We start from the raw sequence: 12,972 nt of genomic DNA on the forward strand, positions 1-12,972 counted from the left end.
TTGCCTTTAAATTGTTTAACTTGGGTCAAACGTTTCGGGTAGCCTTCCACAAGCTTCCCACAATAAGTTGGGTGAATTTTGGCCCATTCCTCCTGACAGAGCTGGTGTAACTGAGTCAGGTTTGTAGGCCTCCTTGCTCCCACACGCTTTTTCAGTTCTGCCCACAAATTTTCTATTGGATTGAGGTCAGGGCTTTGTGATGACCACTCCAATACCTTGACTTTGTTGTCATTAAGTCATTTTGCGACAACTTTGGAAGTATGCTTGGGGTCATTGTCCATTTTGTTAACAAGAAATTTGTGGAGTGGTTGAAAATCGAGTTTTAATGACTCCAACCTAACTGTATGTAAACTTCCGACTTCAACTGTGTGTATATGTATATATTACAAAAGTATGTGGACACCCCTTCAAATTAGTGGATTTGTCTATTTCAGCAACACTGTTGCTGACAGGTGTATAAAATCGAGCACACAGCCATGCAATCTCCATAGACAAACATTGGCAGTAGAATGGCCTGACTGAAGAGCTCAGTGACTTTCAACGTGGCACCGTCATAGGATGCCACCTTTCCAACAAGTCAGTTCGTCAAATTTCTGCCCTGCTAGAGCTGCCCCGGGTCAACTGTAAGTGCTGTTATTGTGAAGTGGAAACGTCTAGGAGCAACAACGGCTCAGCCGTGAAGTGGTAGGCCACACAAACTCACAGAACGGGACCGCCGAGCGCCGAATCGCGTAAAAATCATCTGTCCTCGGTTGCAAAACTCCACTACCGAGTTCCAAACTGCCTCTGGAAGCAACGTCAGCACAACAACTGTTGGTCTGGAGCTTCATGAAATGGGTTTCCATGGCCGAGCAGCCGCACACAAGCCTAAGATCACCATGCGCAATGCCAAGCGTCAGCTGGAGTGGTGTAAAGCTCGCCGCCATTGGACTCTGGAGGAGTGGAAACATCTTCTCTGGAGTGATGAATCACGCTTCACCATCTGGCAGTCCGACGAACGAATCTGGATTTGGCGGATGCAAGGAGAACGCTACCTGCCCTAATGCATAGTGCCAACTGTAAAGTTTGGTGGAAGAGGAATAATGGTCTGGGGCTGTTTTTCATGGTTTGGGCCATGACATTCTAGACGATTCTGTTCTTCCAACTTTGTGGCAACAGTTTGAGGAAGGCCCTTTCCTGTTTCATCATGACAATGCCCCCCCGTGCACAAAGCGAGGTCCATACAGAAATGGTTTATCGAGATCGGTGTGTGAAGAACTTGACTGGCCTGCACGGAGCCCTGACCTCAACCCCATCGAACACCTTTGTGATGAATTGGAACGCCGACTGCGAGCCAGGCCAAATCACCCAACATCAGTGCCCCGACCTCGCTAATGCTCCTGTGGCTGAATGGAAGCAAGTCCCCCGCAGCAATGTACCAACATCTAGTGGAAAGCCTTCCCAGAAGAGAGGAAGGAGGCTGTTATAGCAGCAATGTTCCAACATCTAGTGGAAAGCCTTCCCAGAAGAGTGGAGGCTGTTATAGCAGCAATGTTCCAACATCTAGTGGAAAGCCTTCCCAGAAGAGTGGAGGCTGTTATAGCAGCAATGTTCCAACATCTAGTGGAAAGCCTTCCCAGAAGAGAGGAAGGAGGCTGTTATAGCAGCAATGTTCCAACATCTAGTGGAAAGCCTTCCCAGAAGAGTGGAGGCTGTTATAGCAGCAATGTTCCAACATCTAGTGGAAAGCCTTCCCAGAAGAGTGGAGGCTGTTATAGCAGCAATGTTCCAACATCTAGTGGAAAGCCTTCCCAGAAGAGAGGAAGGAGGCTGTTATAGCAGCAATGTACCAACATCTAGTGGAAAGCCTTCCCAGAAGAGTGGAGGCTGTTATAGCAGCAATGTTCCAACATCTAGTGGAAAGCCTTCCCAGAAGAGTGGAGGCTGTTATAGCAGCAATGTTCCAACATCTAGTGGAAAGCCTTCCCAGAAGAGTGGAGGCTGTTATAGCAGTAAAAGGGGGGGGACCAACTCCATATTAACGGCCATGATTTTGGAATGAGACGTTTGACTAGCAGGTGTCCACATACTTTTGGTCATTTAGTGACCAATGTACACACACACACACACACACACACACACACACACACACAGAGAGTGTATGTAGCGTACAGTGTATATGTCATGAGTCATCTCCATATACAGTACATACAATATTGGACATCCTCTCAGAGCTCACGGACCGTTCTCCTCCCCCTCCCCCCTCCCCCAGCAGTCAGTCTTGCATCACTTCCTGGATCAGTCAGGAACCCATTGAATTGACCCTTCCGTCTCCTGCTAATTGAATGTAACTGAGGCCCCAGATCAGTGGTTTCAGTTGGCTTAGTGTTCATTGGACAAATCTTTTTTTTTTTAATTTTTTATTATAATAACTGCTGTTTTTATAAAGAAAAGTACATTTAAAAAAAATATTAATAATAACTGAGGGATCACAACTACTGCAATGATTTTCACATCGGAATTGCTTTTATTGTATTTCTAAATTGTTTTTAGCTGTCAGGTGTAACGTGCCAAATAAACACCAACAGTATTGTATACATTTATACGGTAAAATTAACTGTCCAACAAAAATGTTTGTACTCGTTTGGATTTCTGTAGATGTTGTATTTGGTGTCCTGTATTTACTGAGCTTTGTAGTTTCTTTTAACACAGGAATTATTTTTTTGTTTTTGGTCAACTTTAAAAAAAAAAAATATTAAAAATTAAAATTAAATTTTCAAGTTTTCTGAGTGAATGTTGAAATATCGTGTCTTTTTTTTTTTTTTTTTCTTCCCAAGTCTCATGTTTGTTGTTTCCAATAGGATGCAACTGCTCAGTAATTACAGGCAGGCCAGAGCCAAGTATTTCATTATGATGCATTTACGTGACTCTACAGCATTCTACGGCGGCCATTTTAACTCCCCATTAACGTTACATGGGGGAATATTTAAACGATGATATGTATCTGAATGTCTAGATTTACAACAATATAAAAATAAAAACACATTATAAAAGTTGGGCCCAACTCTAAATATCTTGTCTCTGAGCTGGGATTTCATACAGCGCAGGAATCCCTCTGTATTGAGAGGTCCTGTCTAAATGTGACTCTGAGCTGGGATTTCATACAGCAGGAATCCCTCTGTATTGAGAGGTCCTGTCTAAATGTGTCTCTGAGCTGGGATTTCATACAGCAGGAATCCCTCTGTATTGAGAGGTCCTGTCTAAATGTGTCTCTGAGCTGGGATTTCATACAGCACAGGAATCCCTCTGTATTGAGAGGTCCTGTCTAAATGTGTCTCTGAGCTGGGATTTCATACAGCGCAGGAATCCCTCTGTATTGAGAGGTCCTGTCTAAATGTGACTCTGAGCTGGGATTTCATACAGCAGGAATCCCTCTGTATTGAGAGGTCCTGTCTAAATGTGTCTCTGAGCTGGGATTTCATACAGCAGGAATCCCTCTGTATTGAGAGGTCCTGTCTAAATGTGTCTCTGAGCTGGGATTTCATACAGCGCAGGAATCCCTCTGTATTGAGAGGTCCTGTCTAAATGTGACTCTGAGCTGGGATTTCATACAGCAGGAATCCCTCTGTATTGAGAGGTCCTGTCTAAATGTGTCTCTGAGCTGGGATTTCATACAGCGCAGGAATCACTCTGTATTGAGAGGTCCTGTCTAAATGTGTCTCTGAGCTGGGATTTCATACAGCAGGAATCCCTCTGTATTGAGAGGTCCTGTCTAAATGTGTCTCTGAGCTGGGATTTCATACAGCAGGAATCCCTCTGTATTGAGAGGTCCTGTCTAAATGTGACTCTGAGCTGGGATTTCATACAGCAGGAATCCCTCTGTATTGAGAGGTCCTAGGAGCTGTTGAGGAGGAAAACATTATGGATCTATACTCTACTTCTACTCTTCATTGAATAAATATTTGTTTCTTTCCTGGAAACTGAACATAGCCTCTGTAGAGAACAGTCAGTCAGGGACAGAGTAAACAGTCAGTCAGTCAGGGACAGAGTAAACAGTCAGTCAGGGACAGAGTAAACAGCCAGCCCAGTCAGTCAGTCAGGGACAGAGTAAACAGCCAGCCAAGTCAGCCAGTCAGTCAGGGACAGAATAAACAGTCAGTCAGGGACAGAGTAAACAGCCAGTCAGTCAGGGACAGAGTAAACAGCCAGCCAAGTCAGTCAGTCAGGGACAGAATAAACAGTCAGTCAGGGACAGAGTAAACAGCCAGTCAGTCAGGGACAGAGTAAACAGCCAGCCAAGTCAGTCAGTCAGGGACAGAATAAACAGTCAGTCAGGGACAGAGTAAACAGCCAGTCAGTCAGGGACAGAGTAAACAGCCAGCCAAGTCAGTCAGTCAGGGACAGAATAAACAGTCAGTCAGGGACAGAGTAAACAGCCAGTCAGTCAGGGACAGAGTAAACAGCCAGCCAAGTCAGCCAGTCAGGGACAGAGTAAACAGCCAGTCAGGGACAGAGTAAACAGCCAGCCAAGTCAGTCAGTCAGGGACAGAGTAAACAGCCAGCCAGGGACAGAGTAAACAGTCAGCCAGGGACAGAGTAAACAGCCAGCCAGGGACAGAGTAAACAGCCAGTCAGTCAGGGACAGAGTAAACAGCCAGCCAAGTCAGTCAGTCAGGGACAGAGTAAACAGCCAGCCAAGTCAGTCAGTCAGGGACAGAGTAAACAGCCAGCCAGTCAGGGACAGAGTAAACAGCCAGTCAGGGACAGAGTAAACAGCCAGCCAAGTCAGTCAGTCAGGGACAGAGTAAACAGCCAGTCAGGGACAGAGTAAACAGCCAGTCAGGGACAGAGTAAACAGCCAGTCAGGGACAGAGTAAACAGTCAGTCAGGGACAGAGTAAACAGCCAGTCAGGGACAGAGTAAACAGCCAGCCAGCCAGGGACAGAGTAAACAGCCAGTCAGGGACAGAGTAAACAGCCAGTCAGGGACAGAGTAAACAGTCAGTCAGGGACAGAGTAAACAGCCAGCCAGGGACAGAGTAAACAGTCAGTCAGGGACAGAGTAAACAGACAGTCAGGGACAGAGTAAACAGCCAGTCAGGGACAGAGTAAACAGCAGCCAGTCAGGGACAGAGTAAACAGCCAGCCAGTCAGGGACAGAGTAAACAGCCAGCCAGTCAGGGACAGAGTAAACAGCCAGCCAGGGACAGAGTAAACAGCCAGCCAAGTCAGTCAGTCCTAACTGCAACCTCTGACAGACCAGACAGGGTCTACGTCCCAAATGGAATCCCTATATAGTGCACTACTTTCGACCAGAGACCTATGGGCCCCTGTCAAATGTAGGGCACTAAAATAGGGTGCCATTTGGGACGCAAGCGCCTCCTGCTGGTCATTACAACACACGGGAAGCATGTTGTTCAGAGCCCCTGAGTTCTCCTGGACCGGGCAACCTCGTTACAAGGTGTTATTTATTAGTTCCAATCGTAGCAAAAATGTTTTGCAACAAAAACATGTTTCTATTGGACTAATTCAGGAAGGCCCCTCCTCCCCATTTGCTTCCGTCTGCTTTGTAGGGAATGTTCCCCCTAACCCTAACCTGATCTGGAGAAGACTAGTCCACATCAGATATCATATCTAACTACTGAACTGGAGAAGACTAGTCCACATCAGATAATATCATATCTATCTACTGAACTGGAGAAGACTAGGCCACATCAGATAATATCATATCTAACTACTGAACTGGAGAAGACTAGTCCACATCAGATAATATCATATCTAACTACTGATCTGGAGAAGACTAGGCCACATCAGATAATATCATATCTAACTACTGAACTGGAGAAGACTAGTCCACATCAGATAATATCATATCTAACTACTGAACTGGAGAAGACTAGTCCACATCAGATATCATATCTAACTACTGAACTGGAGAAGACTAGTCCACATCAGATAATATCATATCTAACTACTGAACTGGAGAAGACTAGTCCACATCAGATAATATCATATCTAACTACTGAACTGGAGAAGACTAGTCCACATCAGCTAATATATCTAACTACTGAACTGGAGAAGACTAGTCCACATCAGATAATATCATATCTAACTACTGAACTGGAGAAGACTAGGCCACATCAGATAATATCATATCTAACTACTGAACTGGAGAAGACTAGTCCACATCAGATAATATCATATCTAACTACTGAACTGGAGAAGACTAGGCCACATCAGATAATATCATATCTAACTACTGAACTGGAGAAGACTAGGCCACATCAGATAATATCATATCTAACTACTGAACTGGAGAAGACTAGGCCACATCAGATAATATCATATCTAACTACTGAACTGGAGAAGACTAGTCCACATCAGATAATATATCTAACTACTGAACTGGAGAAGACTAGTCCACATCAGATAATATCATATCTAACTACTGAACTGGAGAAGACTAGTCCACATCAGATAATATATCTAACTACTGAACTGGAGAAGACTAGTCCACATCAGATAATATCATATCTAACTACTGAACTGGAGAAGACTAGTCCACATCAGCTAATATCATATCTAACTACTGAACTGGAGAAGACTAGTCCACATCAGCTAATATCATATCTAACTACTGAACTGGAGAAGACTAGTCCACATCAGATAATATCATATCTAACTACTGAACTGGAGAAGACTAGTCCACATCAGATAATATCATATCTAACTACTGAACTGGAGAAGACTAGGCACATCAGATAATATCATATCTAACTACTGAACTGGAGAAGACTAGGCCACATCAGATAATATCATATCTAACTACTGAACTGGAGAAGACTAGTCCACATCAGCTAATATAATATCTAACTACTGAACTGGAGAAGACTAGTCCACATCAGCTAATATCATATATAACTACTGAACTGTAGAAGACTAGTCCACATCAGATAATATCATATCTAACTACTGAACTATAGAAGACTAGTCCGCATCAGCTAATATCATATCTAACTACTGAACTGGAGAAGACTAGTCCGCATCAGCTAATATCATATCTAACTACTGAACTGGAGAAGACTAGTCCGCATCAAATAATATCATATCTAACTACTGAACTGGAGAAGACTAGTCCACATCAGCTAATATCATATCTAACTACTGAACTGGATAAGACTAGTCCACATCAGCTAATATCATATCTAACTACTGAACTGGAGAAGACTAGGCCACATCAGATAATATCATATCTAACTACTGAACTGGAGAAGACTAGTCCACATCAGATAATATCATATCTAACTACTGAACTGGAGAAGACTAGTCCACATCAGATAATATCATATCTAACTACTGAACTGGAGTAGACTAGTCCACATCAGATAATATCATATCTAACTACTGAACTGGAGAAGACTAGTCCACATCAGCTAATATCTTATCTAACTACTGAACTGGAGAAGACTAGTCCACATCAGCTAATATCATATCTAACTACTGAACTGGAGAAGACTAGTCCACATCAGATAATATCATATCTAACTACTGAACTGGAGAAGACTAGTCCGCATCAGATAATATCATATCTAACTACTGAACTGGAGAAGACTAGTCCACATCAGCTAATATCAGATCTAACTACTGAACTGGAGAAGACTAGTCCACATCAGATAATATCATATCTAACTACTGAACTGGAGAAGACTAGTCCACATCAGCTAATATCATATCTAACTACTGAACTGGAGAAGACTAGTCCACATCAGCTAATATATCTAACTACTGAACTGGAGAAGACTAGTCCACATCAGCTAATATCATATCTAACTACTGAACTGTAGAAGACTAGTCCACATCAGCTAATATCATATCTAACTACTGAACTGGAGAAGACTAGTCCACATCAGCTAATATCATATCTAACTACTGAACTATCGAAGACTAGTCCACATCAGCTAATATCATATCTAACTACTGAACTGGAGAAGACTAGTCCACATCAGATAATATCATATCTAACTACTGAACTGGAGAAGACTAGTCCACATCAGCTAATATATCTAACTACTGAACTGGAGAAGACTAGTCCACATCAGCTAATATCATATCTAACTACTGAACTATAGAAGACTAGTCCACATCAGCTAATATCATATCTAACTACTGAACTGGAGAAGACTAGTCCACATCAGCTAATATCATATCTAACTACTGAACTGGAGAAGACTAGTCCACATCAGCTAATATCATATCTAACTACTGAACTGGAGAAGACTAGTCCACATCAGCTAATATATCTAACTACTGAACTGGAGAAGACTAGTCCACATCAGCTAATATCATATCTAACTACTGAACTGGAGAAGACTAGTCCACATCAGCTAATATCATATCTAACTACTGAACTGGAGAAGACTAGTCCACATCAGATAATATCATATCTAACTACTGAACTGGAGAAGACTAGTCCACATCAGCTAATATCATATCTAACTACTGAACTGGAGAAGACTAGTCCACATCAGATAATATCATATCTAACTACTGAACTGGAGAAGACTAGTCCATTCCCGTTGGTAAGACACACCAACCCACTTGCTCCCAAAATAAATGAAGCAAATTCGGTTTTGAACACAGGAAATGGTTTGTTCCAATAGATTCTGTGAAGTTCCCAAATGCTCAGATTGCTGTTGATCTGGTCATTATCCCCAGACGGCGTAAACAGTCTTCACGGTGCGATGAGGCGATTATACACAAGAGGAAGAGATATGATTGATTAATAACCTTGAGAATCAACTCCCCCCAATGAGACAATTTAATTTAATAAATATGCATCAAACCAGGACAGTCATCAGAGTTAGAAACATCGCTGTGGTTGATTATCTCCTCACTGGTTGTGGACAATTTCCTGTTTGATCCTAAAGAAATGTTTGAAAAGCCTGGACAACAAAATGAGGATTTCACTGGGGAGGGTTTTTTTTTGTATCTGTTGTCATTCTCAGTAAATAAAGGAGAGCGGTTATCCAATCAGAAAAGACCTGGCAAACTGGGTCTGTTTAGTTCAACATCCTGGTGTAAAAATACATCAAACTCTGATTGGCTGTTTTCAAACTGCACCATCGTGAAACACTTCTTTAAAGTTAAATCCACTAAAGAGGAACAACGGGTAAATACTGAAGAACATGCTCATCCCCAGAATATTTATACGCGTCTGTTTTCACAGGATGAAGCTGAGAACATCAACAATATGGAACACTATAGAACACTATAACAATATGGAACACTATAGAACACTATAACAATATGGAACACTAACAAAATGGAACACTATAGAACACTATAGAACACTATAACAATATGGAACACTGGAACAATATGGAACACTGTAACAATATGGAACACTATAGAACACTATAGCAATATGGAACACTGGAACAATATGGAACACTGTAACAATATGGAACACTATAGAACACTAACAATATGGAACACTGTAACAATATGGAACACTGTAACAATATGGAACACTATAGAACACTAACAATATGGAACACTGTAACAATATGGAACACTAACAAAATGGAACACTATAGAACACTAAAACGATATGGAACACTATAGAACACTGTAACAATATGGAACACTTTAGAACACTAAAACGATATGGAACACTGTAACAATATGGAACACTATAGAACACTAACAATATGGAACACTGTAACAATATGGAACACTATAGAACACTAACAATATGTAACACTGTAACAATATGTAACACTATAGAACACTTAAACAATATGGAACACTGTAACAATATGGAACACTATAGAACACTATAACAATATGGAACACTAACAAAATGGAACACTATAGAACACTAAAACGATATGGAACACTATAGAACACTGTAACAATATGGAACACTATAGAACACTAAAACGATATGGAACACTGTAACAATATGGAACACTGTAACAATATGGAACACTATAGAACACTAACAATATGGAACACTGTAACAATATGGAACACTATAGAACACTAACAATATGGAACACTGTAACAATATGTAACACTATAGAACACTTAAACAATATGGAACACTGTAACAATATGGAACACTGTAACAATATGGAACACTATAGAACACTAAAACAATATGGAACACTGTAACAATATGGAACACTGTAACAATATGGAACACTGTAACAATATGGAACACTATAGAACACTAACAATATGGAACACTGTAACAATATGGAACACGGTAACAATATGGAACACTAAAACAATATGGAACACTGTAACAATATGGAACACTATAGAACACTATAACAATATGTAACACGGTAACAATATGGAACACTATAGAACACTAAAACAATATGTAACACTATAGAACACTATAACAATATGGAACACTATAGAACACTAAAACGATATGGAACACTGTAACAATATGGAACACTGTAACAATATGGAACACTATAGAACACTAACAATATGGAACACTAACAATATGGAACACTGTAACAATATGGAACACTATAGAACACTAACAATATGGAACACTGTAACAATATGGAACACTATAGAACACTGTAACAATATGGAACACTAAAACATCAAAAACTTCATAGTTAAGAACACTGTAACAATATGGAACACTGTAACAATATGGAACACTATAGAACACTAACAATATAGAACACTAAAACAATATGGAACACTGTAACAATATGGAACACTATAGAACACTGTTAACAATATGGAACACTATAACAATATGGAACACTATAGAACACTGTAACAATATGGAACACTAACAATATGGAACACTATAGAACACTAAAACAATATGGAACACTAACAATATGGAACACTATAGAACACTGTTAACAATATGGAACACTAACAATATGGAACACTGTAACAATATGGAACACTGTAACAATATGGAACACTATAGAACACTATAACAATATGGAACACTATAGAACACTGTAACAATATGGAACACTATAACAATATGGAACACTAACAATATGGAACACTATAGAACACTAAAAATATGGAACACTGTAACAATATGGAACACTAAAACAATATGGAACCCTAACAATATGGAACACTAACAATATGGAACACTGTAACAATATGGAACACTAACAATATGGAACACTGTAACAATATGGAACACTGTAACAATATGAGAACACTAACAATATGGAACACTTTAACAATATGGAACACTAAATTAACAATATGGAACACTATAGAACACTGTAACAATATGGAACACTATAACAATATGGAACACTGTTAATAACAATATGGAAGAAAATGAAACGTATTCTAGAAGAACCAATATCCCTCCCTAGAAAAACACACCCTTCTGGAACAATCCTTGGATAGCTTTTCACAATCCACTGATAAATGGGTCCACATGGGGAGACTAAAGGCATAGAAACCATAAATGACTTGATAATAAGAAATACATTTATTTCCATGACTGCAGTAAAAAAAAAAAGCCATTTTGGACTGACCAATGTAGATATTTTCAAATACTGTACATCCAACTTAAACGTTTTACATCAGAGAATTTCAATGTTTAAATATTGTGGACATGAGAGCCATCTTGAAGGGAATCCTATTTGAGAAGAGAAAATGATATTCATATATAGGTCAGCTATACAAAAACTTACAGAGATCCTATCCAACTGACTATCTCTTTTAGATAGAAATATGAACTACTGGAAACGAGCTTTAAGAAGAACTGATGTCGGCACAAGACGGAGGGAATGATGGAACATAACTGAAGAGATTACAGTTCATGAGAACGTACGCTTAATCCAGTATAAATTTAATGTTTAAAATGTTTTATACAAGAGACAAAATTCACAAATTGTACAGAACAACGACAGAGTCGTGTCTGAAGAGTAAAACTACCAATGACTCAATAATCCATGTCTTCTCGGGAAATGTTATAAAGTCCAAAAGTTACGGGCGGAGATGGAAAGATGGCTGCCAGAAGTGTTACAATTGTCAATTTACTTTAAATTCGTCTGTCTGCATATATCAAGACATGGCATATGAGGATGCAGTGAGAAATCCCGATGGGTTGGACAATACTTTTCTCATCAATTATCTTAAAAAAAAATGTTTACCTAAAAATGTAAATCAACTTCTGCTGTTCAGGCAACAGAAAGGGCAAATGATTTCAAAACATGTAAAGTTTGTGGGTGACGGAGAGAAACAAAATGGTGCCGTTTGAGGCCATGTGGTGAAAAATGATACAGGAGCTGGAGAGAAGGGTGGGGGATAGTGGGTCTGGGGAGGAGGGATATAGGGGTGGGGAGGAGGGATATAGGGGTGGGTCTGGGGAGGAGGGATATAGGGGTGGGGAGGAGGGATATAGGGGTGGGGAGGAGGGATATAGGGGTGGGGAGGAGGGATATAGGGTGGGGGATAGTGGGTCTGGGGAGGAGGGATATAGGGGTGGGGAGGAGGGATATAGGGGTGGGGAGGAGGGATATAGGGGTGGGGAGGAGGGATATAGGGGTGGGGAGGAGGGATATAGGGGTGGGGGATAGTGGGTCTGGGGAGGAGGGATATAGGGGTGGGGAGGAGGGATATAGGGGTGGGGAGGAGGGATATAGGGGTGGGGAGGAGGGATATAGGGGTGGGTCTGGGGAGGAGGGATATAGGGGTGGGGAGGAGGGATATAGGGGTGGGGAGGAGGGATATAGGGGTGGGGAGGAGGGATATAGGGGTGGAGGATAGTGGGTCTGGGGAGGAGGGATATAGGGGTGGGGGAGTGGGTCTGGGGAGGAGGGATATAGGGGTGGGGGATAGTGGGTCTGGGGAGGAGGGATATAGGGGTGGGGAGGAGGGATATAGGGGTGGGGAGGAGGGATATAGGGGTGGGGAGGAGGGATATAGGGGTGGGGAGGAGGGATATAGGGGTGGGGGATAGTGGGTCTGGGGAGGA

The sequence above is a fragment of the Salmo salar genome, unplaced genomic scaffold (assembly GCF_905237065.1).
Source record: "Salmo salar unplaced genomic scaffold, Ssal_v3.1, whole genome shotgun sequence".
NCBI classification, from domain to species: Eukaryota; Metazoa; Chordata; class Actinopteri; order Salmoniformes; family Salmonidae; genus Salmo; species Salmo salar.